General features: G+C 44.5%; 1 pseudogene; it reads left to right on the top strand.

Moving 5' to 3' along the window:
* Positions 1-610: 610 nt before the first annotated feature.
* LOC127762526 (probable long-chain-alcohol O-fatty-acyltransferase 5) lies at positions 611-9,334 on the top strand (annotated as a pseudogene).
* Positions 9,335-22,125: the final 12,791 nt, after the last annotated feature.

The following is a 22,125-nucleotide window of genomic DNA, read 5'->3' as shown; positions in this document are numbered from 1 at the left end:
TCTCCATCAAAACCTTGGCTTTCATACAACTTGTGAAAATGTTCAACCCGGCTAACCAACCATGGGCTACTCATATCACATTGGGTCTATTCCAACACAGGCTCAACCAGAGTCACCACTTTAGGTCCTATTCTTAAGCAACCCAAAGGACTAGTCTTATGGGTGAGAATTGCCTTCACCTTTTAAGCTAAGCTCTTCTATCATCAATTATGGATGTGAGTCTAAACCCAACAAAAACAATCTGCTGCTATTGGTTGCTTAAAAGGCATATAACTATTCACATATGGATGGCCATACTGCCATCCCAGTCCTAGACAACGATTTCTTAACATCATAATTAAAATAGAGTTTTCTGTCACAATACTATTAGGACGACTATGTCAATTTCAGTCACTAATTGACAACATTGATGGAATGAACATTTATTCCAGACTTCAGTTGGAAGTTATAGTCTTGTATTATGTTATTGTCCAGCAAATTGTCGCCCGAGTTACAGAGGCGAGGTGGTCCAGTTGTCGTCTTACACTCCCGCGCATGATCAACTTATTTAGCCCGTCGTCCGAGCTTCGCTCGTAGTCACTCGCTTCTCAGTTCTCTCACGCTGGCCATCATGCACCACGCCGTCGTCAATGTTCCGGTGGCGGTCGCCGCTGCCATGCTCTACGCCCTCCTCGTTGCCTCCCACCTAGCTCCAGGAATTGGCTGCCTCCTCGCCCTCACCCCGGTGCTTGCCCTTCTCCTCAATATCCCGTTTGCTATCCCCTGCTTTACAGCGCCCGCGGCACCGCGGCCTTCTTCCTCGTCTGGCTGGGTGAGTTCAAGCTCCTCCTCCTCGCTTCGGGCCGTGGCCCGCTGGATCCCTCCATCCCTCCTCTCACGTTCGTCTTCAGTGCCGCTCTCCCAGTTAAGCTCATCCGAGTGCCCTCTGATGATGCCGTGGTCACGAAGCTTGCGTCTATGCCTATCATGTCTCTGGCCATCAAGCTCGCCGTCATGGCGGTGGCCATCTTCTACCTCCTCCACAAAAAGAACGAGATCCATGGTTATACGGCCTTCACCATCTACGCCGTCCTCACGTACTGCTTCCTCGACTTCCTCATGCCGTGTGTTGCCGCGGTGGGCGCCGCGCTTGGCATGGAGCTGGAGCCACAGTTCGACAGGCCGTACCTCTCTGCCTCGCTGCTGGACTTCTCGGGAAGGCGGTGGAACCTTATGGCGTCGGCGATGCTCCGCCCGGCGGTGTACGACTGTGTTAGGGCCCGCCTCGGTGCACCGGGCGGCGTGCTCTCCACGTTCCTCGTGTCGGGGCTGATGCACGAGGTGATCGCGTACTACATCTCCTTCCGCGTGCCCACCGGGCAGGTCACGGCGTTCTTCGCGCTTCACGGCGTGTGCATGTGCGCCGAGAGGTGGTGCGTGCGCAGGTGCAGGCGGAGCCCGCCACGGGTCGTGGCAACGCTAGCTGCTCATCGTGGCACTGGTGGAGAAACCATCTTTGGTCGGTCGGCCAAAATTCACAATAGTCCCGGATCCATTTAAAACCAGGACTAAAGATGATCTTTAGTCCCGGTTGGTGGCTACAACGGGCATATGTGATCTTTAGTCCCGGTTGTAGAGATGTCAGACGTTGTCAGGGCCCCTGGGATCTTTAGTCCTGGTTGGTGTTTCCAACCGGGACTAAAGATCACGGCGATCTTTAGCCCCGGTTGGTAACACCAACCAGGACTAAAGATCCCCCCTTTATATATGCCTTCTTCCTCCTCCAGCCCGAGAGCAAGCTTCAAAATTTCTCAAAGAAAGAGGGGAGGTCATGCCAAAATTTCTTGTGAAATTTTTTTTAATGATTATATACAAATCGGAGGTGTCTAAAAGGTTAGTAACTTCATCCTCCAATGTTTTTTGTTGTTATATTACTTTTGGAGCTATGTTTCACACATTTTTTTTGTCTCCAAAACTTTGTTGTAAGTTGATGAGAGAGAAAATTTGTGTGGGGAAGAAGAATATATAGAAATTTTATTCTCATAGTTTAAAATATGATGGAAATTAATCTTAAAAAATAGAAAACAAACTAAATTGAAAATTAAGAGAAGTACAACATTAATATTAGTTTAGAACTTAAAAATTGTTAATAAGAATTGCTTGTCGAAAGAGTTTAATTATTTTATCATTACTGTTTGACTGTCATTATGGTACGAAAATTTATTTATGTACGATTCTTTTTCATTTGATGTAGATGGATCGGCAATGGATGTACGCTGACCGGCGGTCCAAAGAGTTTATCGAGGGCGTGCATTATCTTTTGAGAGTGGCCGAAGCTAACAAGCGTAACGGTTTTATTTGTTGTCCATGCAATAAGTGTAAGAACCAGAAGGAGTATTCTGCATCCAGGACTATTCATTTCCACTTGTTTGAGTCGGGGTTCATGCCAAGCTATAATTGTTGGACATCCCACGGTGAGCAAGGGGTTGAAATGGAAGAAGATGAAGCGGAAGACAAGAACATTCCCGACTGGGCTCAGTACGCTGGATTTGAAGGAAATCAAACTGGCGAGGTGGACAGGGATGCTGGCGATAACGACGCTGCAGATGATCTTGGTCAGATGTTGCAGGATGCAAAGGAGGACTGTGAAAGTGAAAAGGAGGCCCATAAATTAGAGCGGATGTTAGAGGACCACAGAACGTCATTGTCCCCAGGTTGCGAGCAGGGGGCACAAAAAGTTGGATACCACTCTGGAGTTCTTGCAATGGAAGGCAAAAAATGGTGTTAGTGACAAGGCATTTCGCGATTTATTGAAACTTGTCAAGAACATTCTTCCGGAGGGAAACAAATTGCCCGAGACAACGTACGAGGCTAAGAAGATAGTCTGCCCTCTAGAACTGGAAGTTTAGAAGATTCACGCATGTCCGAATGATTGTATCCTATATTGCGGTGAGGAGTACGAGAACCTAGAAGCATGCCCTGTTTGTAAAGTACTACGATACAAGATTAGACGAGAGGATCCAGGTGAAGTTGACGGGCAGCCAACAAAGAAGAGTATTCCTGCTAAGGTGATATGGTATTTCCCTATAATACCACGGCTAAGGCGTTTGTTCAGGAACAAGGGGAATGCTTGAATGATGTGTTGGCACACTGAAGAACGTCAACAGGACGGGATGCTGAGACACCCCGCCGATGGTTCGCAGTGGCGAAACATCGACAGAAAATTTAAAGACTTTGGAAAGACGCACGAAACATACGGTTTGGTTTAAGTACAGATGGCATGAATCCTTTTGGAGAGATGAGCAGCGGCCATAGCACTTGGCCCGTTACGATGTGTATCTACAACCTCCCCCCTTGGCTATGCATGAAGAGGAAGTACATAATGATGCCGATTATTATTCAAGGCCCAAAGCAACCTGGTAACGACATCGATGTGTACCTAAGACCATTGGTCGAAGATCTTAAACTGTTGTGGAAAAAGGAAGGTGTCCCCGTGTGGGACGAAGACAAACAGGAGGAGTTTAACCTATGAGCGCTGCTGTTCGTAACCATCAACGATTGGCCTGCACTTAGCAACCTTTCTGGGCAGTCCAACAAGGGGTACAAGGCTTGCACTCACTATATGGATGAAACAGAAAGTACGTATCTTAAGCACTGTAGGAAGGTTGTGTACATGGGTCATCGTCGATTCCTTGCTGCAAACCACCCGGCACTTTGAACATAAGGCAGACCACCGTACGAAGCCTAAACATCGCAGCGGGAAAACAGTGTTTGCTATGGTTAAAGATCTTAAATTAGTGTTTGGAAAGGGGCCTGGAAGCCAGCCTATAGAGAGCGAAGATGGTCACGCGGCGATGTGGAAAAAGAACACTATATTTTTGGAGTTACCCTTTTGGGAATTCTTGGACGTCTGCCATGCAATCGACGTGATGCACCTCACTAAGAACCTTTGCGTAAACCTTCTTGGTTTCCTAGGTGTATATGGAAAGTCGAAAGATACACTAGAAGCACGTAATGATCTGAAGCATATGGAACAACGCAGCGACCTTCACCCGGAACCAAAGGAGAAAGGAAGCCATTACTTGAGTCCAGCCAGCTATACTCTTAGCAAGGCAGAGAAGGAAAGTATGTTTGAATGCTTGGAGAGCATAGAGGTACCGTCTGGATACTCCACGAATATAAAGCGAATAATAAGCACGAAGGAGAAGAAGTTCACAAACCTAAAGTCTCCTGACTGTCACGTGTTGATGACACAACTGCTACCAGTTGTAATAAGGGGTATCCTTCCAGACAATGTCCGGGCAACAATAACAAAGCTATGTGCTTTCATGAAAGCAATTTTGCAGAAGGTCGTCGATCCGGATAGATTAGAAGCTCTTCAGAATGATGTGGTGCAATGTCTTGTCAGTTTTGAGTTGATATTTCCACCTTCATTTTTCAATATAATGACGCATCTGCTTTGTCACCTTGTCAAAGAGATCGGTATTCTCGGGCCTGTGTACCTACATAACATGTTTCCTTTCGAGAGGTACATAGGCGTTCTGAAGAAATATGTTCGTAACCGTGCTCGTCCAGAGGCAAGCATCGCCAAGGGGTATGGAACAGAGGAGGTCATCGAATTCTGCGTAGAATTTATTGAAGACCTTCGCCCAATCGGGTATCTGAATCACGCCATGAAGGGAGACTACGGGGAAAGGTGATTCTCGGAAGGAAAGCAAGAATGACGGTAGACAACAATTTATTCCGTAAAGCCCATTTCACGGTTCTGCAACAATCTTCATTGGTGACTCCTTACATCGAGGAGCACTTGGCTCTAGTTCGCGCCAGAAACATCAGTAAGTCCGATGCATGGATTACACGGCATCACATTGATACTTTCCCCGCGTGGCTACGACAACATCTCATGGGTAACGAGACGATTAACCAACAACTGGCCTTCCTGGCGAGAGGACCATCTGGCTCGATCGCGACATTTCAGGGATATGAGATCAATGGGTACACATTCTACACGAGAGCCAAAGACATGAAGAGCACGAACCAAAACAGCGTTGTTCGTATCGATGCCATGGGACACGATGGAACAACTGGCACGTATTACGGTGCCATCGAGGACATATGGGAACTTGACTATGGTCCTCTCAAGGTCCCTCTGTTCAGGTGCCAATAGATTAGGTTGACTGGTGGAGGCGTAACGATTGATGACAGTGGGATGACAACGGTTGACCTTAACAAGGTTGGATACTCGGACGAACCTTTTGTCCTTGCCAATCATGTAACGTAAGTCTTTTACGTGAAGGACATGTCTAGCAAAGGAAAGAAGGGCAAAGGGCCTGACAAGCCGAAGCGCCACGTGGTTCTCCCAGGTGTTAACAACCAAAATTGGTAATGTCAACATCGGAAAGGAGGATTAGATCGAAGTGCAGTCGAAGGCGGAGATCGATTCGAGAACGGAGCAAGAATCGGCTGGAGTCCAGATCGGCTATGATCAGGATCGGCTGGGTCCGAGTCAGACTAGGTGAGCCGATACAGCCAATTCTGACAATATGACTTGGTGTACAACATCGGGTTGAGTCGATATGATTCAAGATGATTGCCGCACATGGATAGAGTCCTGAGAAGGCAATTGTATCTATTAATTAGGATGTTTTATGTAATTTTCTTAGAGATATATTTAGGGCAAAAGTCTGCCACAAAGACTTATGGTATCTTAGAGTTTGTTAGAGATAAGAGTCGTGTCCGATATGGACATAGTTTGTAATTTTCGGGTATAAATAGACCCCGAACCTCATGTAATCAATTAACACATACGTTCAATACAATTTGGCGCATCGCCACCTTTTACCTTTTCCACTTTATTTTATCATCCGGCGGGACTTGGCACCTGACGCGGGGCTGCATTGGTGTTCGATCTCCGGCTAAGGGGTAAGTCCAATGTTCCGCCGGCCCGGGCAATTGTATCGTCTACGTCGGCGTCATTCAAGGCTGCATCAGTACATTCGACCTCTTGGATTGCTCTGGTTTAGATGATATATTTGTCCACCTATTTATCATATGTCTCTGTTAATCTAGTCTTAGCATATCAATTTAGCTCTATCGGCTGCTTCTCGCTTTAGGGTTTCTGCCGGTATCGGCTAAATCGCGTTGCAAGATTATATTAGCCTAGGCATCTACCACCCTGAAAACTCAGTCAACGGCTTGATTGTCTAGATATTGTGTTTCTTTTCATACTTAGTGCTGCATCAGTTATGTTTGATCTACTAAGTCGTGCTTAGAACCATATTCTCTAGCCTGCTTCTTGATTGCCAATAAGGGTTTCATCGGGGTTTCAGCCGGTGAGTTATCTGGATGTTGCATCGGCTCATAAGGATTGCATATACATATAAGTTGGATTTAGCCGATGACAACAAAGGTTTCACTGTTTAATCTAATCTTGTGGATTTCATGACATCGGACCTCCAGCCGATGTATGCTTTAACCTTCGGATCGATGCTTATTTATCATATCATTATTTGTCGATTGGTTTATATTGGATTATATTGTTATTTCATTACATCGTTATCAGCCGATTGCCTTCATATCATTATCTACATTGGACATATAGCCGATTGCTTAAACCCTATCGCTATCGGCTGGTATCGACATCGACTATTATCGGCTATCGGCTGGAACTACTCCATCGGCTTGTCAGCCGATCGACTGTTTTGATCTACTATTTGCATATCTTGTCAGTTGCAGGAACAAACTGACTGGCACGCTCACATCTCATCAAGATTTGGACCTACACAGGATCTAAGCAGATCTCCCAGGCCAGTCTGTGTTTTTCGCATCAACACAAATTGGCACGCCCGGTGGGACACATTAGAAGTCAGCAAGCGGTTTCTTCATGGTCGAGAAACCACCACCATCACCGTCCTCGGCTAGCCCAGGTTCTGTTAAAGAGAAGATCCAGAAGTTAGGTTTGTCAGAGGTTAATGAAGGGAACATCGTGACCATCGATCCAGAGAAGTTCACACCTGATCAAAAGAATGATTTTGAAGCGATGATGTAGCAAGCACGAGAACAGTTCTTGAACTTGTTCATGCAGACCCGCAAGGGAGCACTTGTTCAGAAGTATAAAATAAAGGTGGTTCCTGATGACCCCGGGACTAGTTCTTCCAAGGATGACGAAGGGAAACAAGCTCCAGATGGCTCGGCTCAACTGAGTGACAAAGGTTCTACAGATGGTTTTCCAGCAAATCAAGGTGACAACTCGCAAGGAGTGCACGGGGTTCAAGGTGATGGTTCTCAGGGTGTTCAAGGTGATGGTGTTCAAGGTGGAGGTGTTAATCAAGACGGCAATCCAGCACAGTTGCAGTTCAACAACTTTCAAGATCAGGTTGACTATGCTGTATACCATGCTTTGATCAATCAATTTGGGATATTAACTAATACTTTGGCAAACATGGTGAAGTCAATGGTTGATGGTTCAATGGCCGAGTATCAAGCTACAGGACCAGTGTACTTACCAGGAGGGGTATTCCCTAATTATCGGCCATTAATCACCGATAATCAACCAGTCATCCAGTCGATTCCTCTTAATGCACCATCGGCTCAGCCGGCAGCACTGGTGTCGGCTCCTGCACCTGCTCCACCACCTTCGGCTCCAGGCCAAATAATAAATCCCTGGTTGTTGGTAAGGGAACAGCCACAGCATGCTGGACAGAATGTGAATCGGCTAACACAAGACCAGGTTGCATCTATGTTCTTACCTCCTCAGCACACCATTGATCAAACCCAGCAGCAGCCGATTCAATAAACACCGCCAAGGCAGCAGGTTGTTCAACCAGTTCAGTCAACACCCCCAATCCAACAGGTTGTGCAACCAGTTCAACAGACACCACCCAGACGACAGGTTTTGCAGCTAATTCAGCAAACGCCATTAAGGCAGCAGGTTGTTTAGCCAATTCAGCAGCAAGGCTCAATGAATGCATCGGCTGGGTTTGCAACACTGGGTGGTCAGCCTGGGCAGCATGCTGCAAATCAAGTTGTTCCAGAGCACTTGGTTCATCACGTACAACCAGATGGCACAGTGATTCCTCAAGTTATTCCTGAGCATTTGGTGCACAATATTCAGCCGGATCTTTAAAATTACTAGGGGGCAATTTGAATTATCAGTATAAGCCGCCATCACCCCAAGTTCAGTATCAGCAGGCAGGATCAGCTCAACCCCAATTTGTTCCTCAATACAACCAATTCGAGCCTATGACACAACAATCTCAAGGAACACCTCAACAACAACCATGGGCCGATTTGATTGCAGATGTCATGAAGAAGCAGTTTGGGCTTAGGTCGAAAGATGCTGGAAATTTGTACCGACAACCCTATCCTGAGTGGTTTGAGAGGGTTCCTCTGCCCAATCGGTTTAATGTACCGGACTTTTCAAAATTTTCAGGGCAAGATAGTACATCGACTTATGAGCACATTAGCCGATTTTTAGCCCAGTGTGGTGAAGCATCGGCTGTGGATGCCTTGAAGGTTAGGTTGTTCCAGTTATCTTTGTCTGGATCGGCCTTTACTTGGTTTTCTTCTTTACCATATGGATCAATTAACAGTTGGGCCGATTTAGAAAAACAGTTTCACAACTATTTTTATAGTTTGGTTCATGAGATGAAAGTGTCCGATCTAACATCGATCAAGCAAAGACATAATGAGCCTGTGCATGAGTACATTCAGAGATTCAGAGAGATGAGGAATAAGTGCTACAGCTTAAGTTTGACTGATGCCCAGTTAGCCGATTTGGCTTTTCAGGGTATGATTGCTCCAATCAGGGAGAAATTCTCGTCTGAGGATTTTGAAAGATTGTCTCATCTCGCACAAAAGGTGACCTTGTATGAACAAAGGTTTGTAGAGGCTAGGAAGAATTCTAGGAAAGTTAACCATGTCTGTCCTTATATGTATGGGTCGGATGATGAGGATGATGATTCTGAGATAGCTGTGGCCGAATGGGTGAGGAGCAAAAAGGTTATACCGTGCCAATGGGTAAAGAACTCAGGAAAAGAGGAGAGGTATGACTTTGATATCACCAAGGCTGACAAGATTTTTGACTTACTACTCCGGGAGAAGCAAATTCAACTTCCTACTGGTCACACAATTCCATCGGCTGAGGAATTGGGCAAGAAAAGGTATTGCAAGTGGCATAATTCTGGGTCTCATACAACTAATGATTGCAAGGTCTTCAGGCAACAAATCCAAGCGGCTATTGAAGGAGGCAAAATCAAATTTGATGACTCTAAGAGGCCGATGAAGGTTGATGGCAATCATTTTCCTGTTAATATGGTGCATACAGCTGGCCGAACAGCCGATGGGGGCCGTGTAAGAGGTTTTCAAGTAAATTCGGCTAAGATTATCAACAAATATCAAAGGAAGTACGACAAGCAACAGGAAAAGCATTATGAAGAAGATGATGATGGCTTTGATCCTCATTGGGGCTGTGAGTTCTTTAGATTTTGTTGGAATGAAGGCATGAGGCTACCATCTATTGAGGACTGTCCTGGGTGCAGTGATGTTGGAGAGAGCTCGAGCCGATCATATAGTAGGGGCAATCGGCTAAGGCAGATGAGAATTCCTATTCATCAAAGATTGGGTCTAGTAAACCAAGATCGTGGATAAGAGGACAATGAAAACAGGAAGACTCAATGGTGTCCTTCTGGTATCTTTATGAAGAATCAAAAGAGAAGGGTTCAAAGATTGAGGAACAGAGAGCGCTTTTAGGAAGTCGAGCAGGAAATCAACCATCGGCTGAAGAAAACAAAGCCGAGGCAGGAGTGGCGTGTTAAGAATCAAGTTCCGATGGCCGATGAAGCCACAGCCGATGAAGCAAAAAGGTTGGCTGAATAAAGCTACCCCGAATGACGATATGCTGAGTGGGTTTCTAGTATAGTTCCTGTTATTAAGAAAAACGGCAAGGTCAGGGTGTGCATTGATTTCCGAGACCTAAATAAAGCTACCCCGAATGACGAATATCCAATGCCGGTGGCCGATCAGCTAATTGATGTTGCGTCAGGGCACAAAATTTTGAGTTTTTTGGATGGAAATGCGGGATATAATTAGATTTTTGTGGCCGAAGAGGATATTCATAAGATGGCTTTTAGGTGCCCTGGTGCAATTGGCTTGTTTGAATGGGTTGTGATGACTTTCGGCTTGAAGAGTGCTGGAGCTACATATCAAAGAGCTATGAATTACATATACCATGATCTAATCGGCTGGTTGGTTGAAGTCTACATTGATGATGTGGTTGTTAAGTCTAAAGAGATAGAGGACCACATAGCCGATTTGAGGAAAGTTTTTGAGAGAACTAGAAAATATGGCCTGAAGATGAACCCATACGTTCAATACAATTTCGGCGAGCCCCCCAAGTCCGGAATATTTGGTAATGTTTCGGATTTGCTGTATATCGACTTCGAGCAAGTTTTGCACTTTACCGTTTTCCGACTGTTACTCCCGTGCTTTAAATACTAACCGTCACCCTCGAGAAATCTTCACCCCGTTACTTCCGTCTTCACCGCCGAAGCCAACCTTCTCCGTTCTCTCTCCGGCGATTCCTCCGACGCTCGAGGCGATCCCCAAGCGACTTCGTCTCCGGTTAGATCTCCGCCTACGACGATGTCGTCTTCCTCCAGCCCGTCTACCGCGCCATCAGCCGAGTATGCTGAGGTAAGTTCTCATCGGCTAGATCCCTTTTCCTCGCATAAAATCGATTCCCCCTTTTCTCATCGTGTTTTCCTCTTCCCAATTTCTTTGGATTTGCAGCACATTTCCAACCTAGTTGCGATCCCCAGCCTGTCGCACGAAAACCACTATTTTCTTGGCCCAATCGGCAATCTTGACCCCACTGATTTTATCATCGGTGAAACCAACAGAATCCCCTTTAGACTAGCCAACCCTAATCTGGGTCAGTGGAAGAATACTTTCAAATCTTGGCCATCTCTTGAGAAAACCACCCCTGAGAAGAGTTGGACCACATGGTACCAGCGCATATCGGCTAGTAAGAAGGTTCATTGGGATGAGATCGGGATCGGCCAAGCGCTTGCTCTCACCATAGCCAAATCTGCTAAGGACGAATCTCTGATGGCTGCCGCCACCTATTTCTGGTCCAACACCATCAATGCTTTCTTGTTCAACCAAGGGCCGATGACTCTAACTTTGATCGACATTACAATGATCACTGGTTTAGATGTGACTTCATCGGCTAATCCTATGAGCATGAACACAAAAAATCAGTTTTATTTTAGAACTAAAAGCATAGGTGGCTGGTCTGGCTATGTGGCAGCATATATGGGCCAAGGGTCTGTTACTTCTCGAGAGCATGTAGGTTTCTTGCTAATGTGGCTAGGAAAGTTCCTCTTCTGTGGATCCAGCTGTGGCCCTACAACCAATTGGCAATTTGTGGCTGAAGCCCTAGAATCAAAGAAACAATTTCCTTTGGGCAAAATCCTCCTTGGCTATCTGTACCAAATGTTGAACAATGCGTCGGCCAAGATAGCCGTCGGCTCAGTAGTTGGTGCAGGTGGACCATGGTGGCTGCTGCAAACTTGGCTGAATCTGATGGTCATGAAAGTTGTCAATCGGCCATCTGTGACAGAAGCTAAATTTCCATTACCAGAGCCGATTGTGGAAAATGATGGAGAAGAACGAACTCATCGCAGATGCATGTCATACGGAGAATATGCATCCACACCAATTGATGCTGGAGCAAAACTATCTGTTGAGCTGCTCAAGGACTGGTTCTGCAGCTTCTATGAGGGCTTTCAGAAAGATGCACTGGTTTGGTTCCCTTATGAAGATTCAGCAGATCTTGAACTTCCATCAGACTTTAGATTTGAAGACATCAATCATGAAAGATACCAAAAAGCCAGGGAAGTTCTCACAGCTGCAATCAGCCCATGCATCTTACCCGTAGGCATTCACCAGGGAAGAAACATCCAAGTCTCTTATGAGTTTTACCACCCAATGAGCTCGGCTAGACAACTTGGACTGGGCCAACTCCCAATCGGCTTATTCTTTGTCGACAAGATCTAGTGCCGAGGAGAAATTTCATCAACCTTAATGATGGATCGGCTGCTCAATCTCCAAGGACCTCCTCTAGGCAGTATTGAAAATATCGAGCTGGCAGGTTTCAAGAGCAGAAACTTTGACAGATGGTGGGGCGAATGGAAGCTGCATCTATTTCACCAATCGGCCTCAATGTACATGACAGATCTATTCCCTGATGTTATACCCCAGGTGAATTTTGTCATTACTAAACCGCATAACGGTTAGCCGATTCATTACTTGACTAATCTTTTGTTCCTATTTTGCAGACAACAGAGTCCTCCCCTCCACATCAAAGCAATAGTGGTAGGGACATTGAATATGCCCCAGGACTAATTCCAAATGGAGGTGGACCATCCCCTCCTGTCATTGGCTATGATGCCCCCAAGACCTCAACTCTTCTTCAAGGACTCATCAGAGAACCAGCCGATACAGGTAAGAAAAGAAGAACCAGGTCATCGGCAGCAGATACATTAACTCTAGCTCCAAAGAAGAGAGCCAAACTCAAGAAACATAAACCAACCGATGATCTGCCTGTCCTGGATCCATCTATTGAGCAAGCTCTGGATGAAGAAGACATTGAGGATGATGTTGATCAGGCTGCAGCCGAAGTAAGCGATACAGAAAAGACACCATCGGCTTCGCCTAAGCAAACACCTCCAACTCCTTCTGCCCTACTCACTTCTTAAGAGTAAGCAGCTCTCTTTGATCCTTTTTGTAATCACCTTATTTTCAGCCGATTAATCATAGACTTTATAGTTGCAGAAAAAGAAAGCTGCTGTGAAGAAGAAATCAGCAACAACAATTCGCAAACCGGCTCCACCAGTAAGTTATTTAACTCTCTTATTAATTAATCCCAGCCGATTTTGTCTAACACTTGTCTCTTTTACAGCCTCCTCCTCCTCCTTCACCTCCTGTACAGCAATCGTCAAGTGACCGAACTCCATCGGCTGTAGGAAGTCATCATATTGAGGGAGAAGAACAACCAGCTGCTCCTGCTATCCCAGTAAGTTTTCCCCTTGATGCAAGAAATTAGATCGGCTATATTTACTTAGTTCTCAATCTTCCTAAAATTGTCTCTGCAGGTTTTAGCCGATCTCTTCTCTTTTGACATCAGAGATTATCTCGATGAAGCAGAAGAAGATACTTCGAGCAAAGCTCTAGCCCCCTTACCCGACAATGTGAAGAAAACACTTGAAGATATCTCTCATCGGCTAGAGGCCTCCTCTTTAGATAGCTTGGTGGTGAACTGTTGGCCAATTAGGACTCGGCTACATGAGATCCAAGCTCTAATCCCAGATGAGCTTGCCGATATCCTTACTCCAGTGGTTTATCTTGAACAACATCAATTCAAGCTAGAAAAAGCCAAGTTAAGACTAGCCGAACGTCGGGAGTGCAAGGATATCGAAGCTACAATCCAAACCAATCGACAGCTTGTTCATGAAGAGAAAACCAAACTTGATCAGCTATCTGAGGGCCCGATCAAGTCCAATATTGATCGGCTCGAAGCTCACAAGATTGAGCTCTTGGCACAACTTGAAGAATGCAATGACGAGCTAGGTATGGAACATAAAAAGCTGGCCGATCTCCCGAAGTCCATCGAAGAGAAGAAAGCAAGACTCAAATCGGCTAACAAGAATGTTGCTGATCTGACCAAATCTTTGAAAGTCATCCCTGGAACCGATGCTCAAGATGCCCAAGCTATTGAAGAAGTAGAACAAATTAGGCAAAGGGCTATTTCGACTATCCAGCAATACTTGTCTAAATGACTTTTTGTGTAATAGGCCTTAGAAATTTTTTGTAATCGGCTAACATACTTTAGTACTTTACTGTCTTAACAATCCTTTGTGTCGATTAATACAACTTCTAACTTTGCTCAAAAATTTTCATTTTCATTTTTTATACATACGTGCCCACCTAATTTTACAATGTCAAAAGCATTGATAAAATTATAAAAACAACTAAGGGCGATATAGTAATATCGGCAAACCACAACCGATTACAATATGAAAAAAAAACAAGGGCGATATAATAATATCGGCCATCTCAAGACGACGAAAACACATCGGCTATCATGTATCGGCAACATCAGCCGATCATGCATTAACCTAAACGCTTGGGTAATATTTCTTCAAGTATTTGCCATTTAGTGCTCTGCTATAGACTTCTCCATCAAGTCCTTGCAACATGTAAGCTCCTTTGGATACAGCTTTATGAATTTGGAACGGTCCTTCCCAATTCGGCGACCACTTGCCGAATTTGCTATCTCGAGTCCCAATCGAAAAAATCAACTTCCATACAAGTTCACCTTCCGAAAAATCTTTGGGTACTACCTTCTTGTTGTAATGCCGAGCAACTCATTCCTTATCTTTAGTAACTTTTGCAAGGGCTCGCAAACGTGACTGAACTAGATCAATACAATTTCGGTGCATCGCCACCCTTTTGCTTTAGTTTTATTTCGACGAGTTCTTGCTTTCGGGTTGAGCTGCATCGGTTTCGATCTTCAACAAGAGGTAAAACTTGTTATGACAGCTTGCGTTCTCGGGATTAGTGCTTCCATCTTTATGACACTCTAATCCTGTTTATGTAATTCGTCGAGTTATCATATATCTTACATAATCTTTGGCAATCTCGCTATCTAACCTACAATCGGCTAACATCTATCGGTAGAGGGCAGCCGATTAGGTTAGACACCGAAGTTGACTTAGATTATATGAGATATCTACCACTCTATGAAACTTCCAGCGGCTTGATTGTCTAGATATTGTTCTTGTTTTCATACTTAATGCTGCATCAGTTGAGTATGATCTATTAAGTCGTGCTAGAATATCAATCTCTAGCCTGCCATCTGGCTGTCGATTAGGGTAACATCAGAGTTTCAGCCGATCTTATCTGATTTAACTACATTTACTCTATGTGTTTTATTGACATGTTAAATCTGCCATTTATGTAAAGATCTTATTTCATTTAAGTATATTAGGCTTTTGTTTGGTATATTCTATTTGTTTTAATATCTTAACATAGAGTTGTATCGGAGTATTAGCCGATACATGCTAGATCTATATGATCGGCTATGCTACGAACATATATAATCCTGGTATTAATATATATTTCGATCTAAGTGATTTATACTGTCTCGGCATGGCGACCGATCTATCTCAATCACTTGATTTAAGTATATATCGATATAAGAATTATATATTGCTAATATCTATAGCCGATCGAGTAGATTTAGTTCTTTATTACCTATTTACAACTGCCGATCGATTTACATATGACATCGACTCAAAGATAAATGATATGTCATCGGCAGTTAGCCGATCGGCTATCGTTTATAGGTTTAACCGCGGTTTCTTTGTTTTGATTTCTTGTTGATTGCAGGATCAAATCAACTGGCACGCTAACATACCCGAAGGCGAGTTTTGGACCTGCACTGGAGTTAAGCAGATCTCCCAGGCCTCGTGTTTTACGTCAACACGCTTTTGGCACGCCTAGTGGGACCACGAATTTTATATCCACATGTCTGAAGAAGAAATCAATGCCAAGATCATGGTCACGGTGGAGAATTTAACGGAGGAACAACAATATTGGCTCAAGGGGCAAGCGCATCAGTTTCAACATGGTGGAGCACATCAGTATCGGCTCATGAAAGCCGATTGCAAGAAGCAAAGGAAGATCGGTTTTGGAGTTATCAAGACAAGAAATTTTGAAGCATGAATTCTCATACTCCAAAACTGCTGGGCATGTGTTAACAGTGAAATTTGGTAAGCCCGGAGTAGTCTTAGAGTCAGCATCGGCTTCGAAGTCCTGCGATTAGCCGATGAGAGTTGTCAAGTCGTCAGTTGTGGGATTATTGCTATATTCGGTTAAGGAAATTGATCTACTAATGGAAGCTTATCCAGAAGAGACCGAGTTCAAAGAGAATGCGGCATGGTAAGTTATCTATTAATTAGGAATAGTTTGTTAGTTTCCTTTTATCTTTAGGAAAGTGTGTTTAGTGTCCTATAAGGACTTTATCTTTTCCTTTTATCTTTAGGAAAGTTTCTTTCTTCACTTTATCTTTTCCTTTTATCTTTAGGAAAGTTTCTTTCTTGTCCGACAAGGACTTGTATCAACCCATGGGTATAAATATGTACACCCGGGGTCTATGTAATCTATCTCCACGATCAATACAATTCGGCGCATCGCCACCTTTTACCTTTTCCACTTTATTTTATCGTCCGGCGGGACTTGGCACCTGACGCGGGGCTGCATCGGTGCTCGATCTCCGGCTATGGGGTAAGTCCAATGTTCCGCCGGCCCAGGCAATAGTATTGTCTATGTCGGCGTCGTTCAAGGCTGCATCAGTACATTCGACCTCTTGGATTGCTCTGGTTTGGATGATTTAATCTAGTTTTAGCGTCTATGTCTCTCTTAATCTAGTTTTAGCATATCAATTTAGCTCTATCGGCTGCTTCTCGCTTTAGGGTTTCTGCCGATATCGGCTAAATCGTGTTGCTAGATTAGATTAGACTAGGTATCTACCACCCTGAAAACTCAGTCAACGGCTTGATTGTCTAGATATTGTGTTTCTTTTCATACTTAGTGCTGCATCAGTTATGTTTGATCTACTAAGTCGTGCTTAGAACCATAATCTCTAGCCTGCTTCTTGATTGCCAATAAGGGTTTCATCGGGATTTCAGCCGGTGAGTTATCTGGACATTGCATCAGCTCATAAGGATTGCATATACATATAAATTGGATTTAGCCGATGACAACAAAGGTTTCACTGTTTAATCTAATCTTTTGGATTTCATGACATCGGACCTCCAGCCGATGTATGCTTTAACCTTCGGATCGATACTATTTATCACATCATTATTTGTCAATTGGTTTATATTGGATTATATTGTTATTTCATTACATCGTTATCAGCCGATTGCCTTCATATCATTATCTACATTGGACATATAGCCGATTGCTTAAACCCTATCGCTATCGGCTGGTATCGGCATCGACTATTATCGGCTATCGGCTGGAACTACTCCATCGGCTTGTCAGCCGATCGGCTGTTTTGATCTACTATTTGCATATCTTGTTAGTTGCAGATCAAACTGATTGGCACGCTCGCATCTCATCAAGATTTGGACCTGCACAGGAGCTAAGCAGATCTCCCAGGCCAGTGTGTGTTTTTCGCATCAACACCAGGCAAAAGAAAAATCGTCGGAGAAGAGGACAAGACTGACGAGGATTACAATCAGTTGGATGGGCAACCCCCTTTCACGGTGACGATTGACCCTAGCATCCTCCTATCAAATGAAGACACCCCTTACTCACGTAGCGATCACAAGGAAGGAACAATAGTGAGGAGAAAGTACGTGCGGTCAACCGTCACCGCCGATGTATTGCCATAATTATTGTGTACACGATGTAAACTATTTTGGATGTATTGAATATCCATATAAATCAATTGTTGTATGGCATATGTTAATTATGCATGATTATTAGATTTTTAACAATTTTAAATCATGTGTATGCTAGTTATATGCTAGAATTTTTAAGAATCATGCATATGCTAATTATATATGATTATTAGAATTTTTAACAAGTTTAAATCATTCATGTGGTATTTATATATGTTAATTAGAATTTATAACAATTTTAAATCATGCATATGCTAATTATATATGATTATTAGAATTTTTATTAATTTTAAATCATGCATGTGGTATTTACATATGTTAATTAGAATTTTTAAAAATTTAATATCATGCATATGCTAATTATATATGATTATTAGAATTTTTAACAAGTTTAAATCATTCATGTGCTTATTACGTATTATCCACTTAATTTACTATAGACAACAATATTTTTTCGAAGTAATTGTCATTAATTTTTCGTCTTTAAATAATTTTAATGCATTATTTACTATTTTAGAAACACATATGTAATGAAATTCAATATTCAGTGCTATTATCTGTAGTCCTGGTTCTTAACCCTAACCGGGTTGAAAAAGAATTTGGAAATAGCGGGAAAATATCTTTAGTCCTGGTTGGTGAGAACAACCGGGACTAAATATATCTTTACTCTCGGTTGGTGAGAACAACCGGGAACAAAGATATGGACTAAAGATATCTTTACTCCCGGTTGTTCTCACCAACCGGGACTAAAGATCTAGGAGTATATATATTCCCGATGCGCACCCTCGTATTCTCCACCAACACTTAGAAGTTTTTTTTCCCCAATCTCGATCAGCTTCTCCTTCGCCGCCACTGCCTAGGGCATCCCCGCGCCGACGCCGCTGTCGTATCTCGCCGTCGTCTCGCAAGCGTCATCGTCGCCGCCTCCTCCGCCGCCGCATCACTATGGTGAGAGTCGCCGCCGCCTTCCTCTCTCTCTCGACCTCGACCTCTCTCTCTCTCTCTAAACCGCCGCCACCTCGTTGCCGACGCCGCCGCCTCTCCCCGAGGGGGGTCGAGCCCGGGGTGTTGCGGCGGCTGCCCCCTCCCAGCTTGGGGTTGGGCCGCCCCCAAACCCACATGGCTACCCCGGAGGGGGGTCGAGCCCAGGGTGGCACGGCGGCTGCCCCCTCCAAGCTAGAGGGAGGAGGCCGCCCTCGCTTGGGGTCGAACTGCCCCGACCCCCTCCACGTATCAGCCCACGTGTACAGGGTTAGGTGGGCACGCCTAACGCCCACCTAACTGCATTTAAAGCGGTCTATGCAACCGCGCCATGCCGCATTTAATGCGGCGTGCTGTGCATATGACCGGTCTGTGACCGGTTGAATGACCGATGGGACGGCGACTGTGTACCTCCGCCCTGTCAGTGTGTCAGGCGGCGAGCGGCGTGCTTCGTCCCGTCTCATCATAATGATGAGGGGCTTCACAGCCTCTTACCCCGGTCAGAGCTGGTCCAACCACTCTAAACTAACCCGGGTTCCCATTTTCTGGTGTGAACGAGAACCCGGAAGTCCTCATCCGTTAAATGGCGAATGACAAGGGCGCCCTGCATGATTTGATGGGCCCCGCGCAGTAACCGACGTGCAGATAGCTTCTGGGCTAAGGCACAAGACATGTAATGAATATAGAGAATATTTTCCCTTCTCCCTAGGTAGCACTCGCAGCACATGTGGTATCTCCTTAGAGTATAAAAGTTGGACCATGCCTAGCGAGGAAGGGGGATCGGACTGAGGATCCCTGAGCCAAAGCTTGTCTAACCCTAGCTTGCATACCAGGGATTCAGGGACTTTTTAAGCACAGAAGAATCATACACACAGGAGTAGGGTATTACGCTTCGTAGCGGCCTGAACCTGTATAAACCTCTTTTGTCTCATCGTCTTGGAGGAGCCTCCGAGATCAAGATCACACACAGTTTCACTCACCAAATCCTCGAATCTCACCCGCTGCCCCCGGCCGAACTCTCAAAGGGGGGCTTCACAGCCTCCCGCTAGAGAGGGTCACCCCTTGACACGAGGGGACAAGTGCCGTGGCCGGCGAGCCACGAGGGAATTGTGGTCATGCATGTTTTATGGATGGAATGATGGATCAATATGTGTTCTTACTGAAATTTTTATGATGCTATTCTAAGTATTCATGCTATTTTTTATGGTACATATAATATTTGTTCTTGCTGAATTGATGATTGTCATGTATTTTTGGTGCAGATTGGATGGAGATGCTACCCAATGTGGGTCCCCGGAAGGGTCGGGGACAGGGGCCTGATTTGGCCCCACATCTCTAGTCGGGACCGGGGGTAGGGAGTGAAGTCGGGGGTCGGGACGGGGCCGTTCCAGCCCAACCTAACCCTGTTGCCAACCCGAAGTGTGTTGCCCTCCTAGTGTTTGGAATGACTTAGAGTTCCAGTATGGGTAGTAGTTTACCCGTTGGGGCCGGATCGCCGCCTCAACGGAGCAGGGGCAAAATCTTCCCCGTGGGTAATGCGGGGCAGGGCCCAAACTTCATGCCGGGGACAGGGAAGCATCTCCACCTATGGGGACCCTGTGGGGCCCTAAAGGTCTACTATTAGATGAAGGTGGCCTATACAAATAAACCCACTAGGTCCAATTAATGAGGATATATCAAGAGAAATCCGGACCTTATCCTCAATGTCCATGGACCCGATCCATCCGTTCCATTACAGCCACTACCCTCGTACCTCAACCTGTGCTAAAGGCCCCAAACATCGCCACATCGGGCACTCGTGTTATATTGAGCGCTGCCATGCTTCTTCTCTCTCACACACCTTGCTGTGGGCCATGGACGACCTTTGCCCCGAACCATGCCACCAACCGCCGGAACAGAACGTCGCCGGGCATCGGCCTCAATTATGCACCAGGCCAGTAGCTTCTTTCTCTCCATCACCACATCATTTCTGGTCCCGCACCTCGTCTTCGTCCGCTGGTTTCCCTCCGCATGGGGCCTGCTGTGGCCGGAGCCGGGGCTGGGTGAGGCAGCCGGGGGTTGGGGGTTGAGGCCATTCTTGCCCAACCTGTCCCGTCGTAAACTCTATATGTTCTAGTGAGTACATACTGAATAATGCCTTTCCAATGGCAATTGGCAAAGTAGTGATGCGTCTGGCGGTGAACTGTTCGTTTAAATTTGTCTAATTCAGCTTTAAGAAAGTACCACTACAATTTGGAACGGGTCTACACGGCCGGGCTACTAGCACATTCCTTTTAATGAATCATGACTACGATTTGTTACGAGTAATTAAGCTATAACACGTCCAAGTCGGCTTTAAACTATGTAGTGACTATATATCCAGGAGTAGAATTACATGACTCATATTTAATTAATCAAGTTGCATAAGAGACGATAACCACACCCAGTCTACCTGATAAGGCGAAGAAAACACGATGACACGAGCACTGGGCGGCCATTGGGGCAACTTGATGTAAAGAAGTCGCTTGTCAGCTTTCGTCGTCGCGTCTCTGTCTAGATTTCACCAATATATAATATTTCTCATAACCTATTGTCAACAGGAAACTTTAATTACATAGTATATAGTACTGACTAAATACAAAGTAACAACGTTTCCAGCTCGTTGTCTTCTGTCGGTACAGTCTGTACAGATCTAACTAGAATTTGACCTTGATTGCACTTCAAGTTTCAACTTATTTGCAAGATTTGTGAGCACATTGAAATATGAGCGGTGCTGATCGATTTTGAATACCGGCTTAGGGAATTTTTTTTATCGGTATCACCATATATCACACCTGCAGTTCGAATCCAAAATGTTGAATTGAAGGAAAGGGATCCTCTGACTTAACTGCTGTACAGTTGAGTCACTGACATGTGGGCTATAGCAAAGTGGGACCCACATGTCAGTGACTCAACTGCATGTGCATTTTAAGTTAGAGGATCTGCTTCCTGAATTGAAAAGCCGGTCGATCGATGGCCTGAATTTTTAATTTTGTCGTGGCTAAAGTGTAGTTTTTTATTTGATCTGACGACTATAAAATATTAATACATCATATATATATTATAAATGATCAAATGTAGTCATGCGTACTAGTACGTGCATCTAATTAATATATAATAATACACAATAGTCAGTCATAAACTGTCGTAATAGCATAGTCAACACTAAGAAATAATAATATAATGTTCCACAACAAATGATAATTCGTCCTAACCTATCACAAACACTAGGGTTGCGAACTGGGTGTTCGTTTGTTCATTCATAAATATGAGTGTGCACGTATATATGAGCACCGCCGTATGTATTGTATTTCATAAAAGAAACAAAACGAATTATTGCACAATTATTTCAAATTTTAAAATTCATATCTGAATAGTATGTTGTTACCAAATGGGTATTAACATGCCAACATTAAGGTTTCGATTACCCATCTGTACCTTTCTTTTAGATTATGGAGAAGTAAGATTTGGTCTATGCATCAATATGTTGGAATTAATGAATGGGTCTCAACCCATTCGAAGATTTTTTTCTTTGAAAAATCATAAAAGCCTACATCATAAGATGGCATACATGGCGAGTTTAATACACCTTGTCTATTCTAGGAGAAGGACACCTCCCTATAAGAAAGGATACTCTCTTAGACACTGAGGCATGTGAGGTTGAGAGAAAAAGGGG

This window comes from Oryza glaberrima, chromosome 2 (assembly GCF_000147395.1).
Source record: "Oryza glaberrima chromosome 2, OglaRS2, whole genome shotgun sequence".
NCBI classification, from domain to species: Eukaryota; Viridiplantae; Streptophyta; class Magnoliopsida; order Poales; family Poaceae; genus Oryza; species Oryza glaberrima.
The sequence above is the reverse complement of the archived record's forward strand: the minus strand, read 5'-3'. Positions and strand labels throughout refer to the sequence as shown.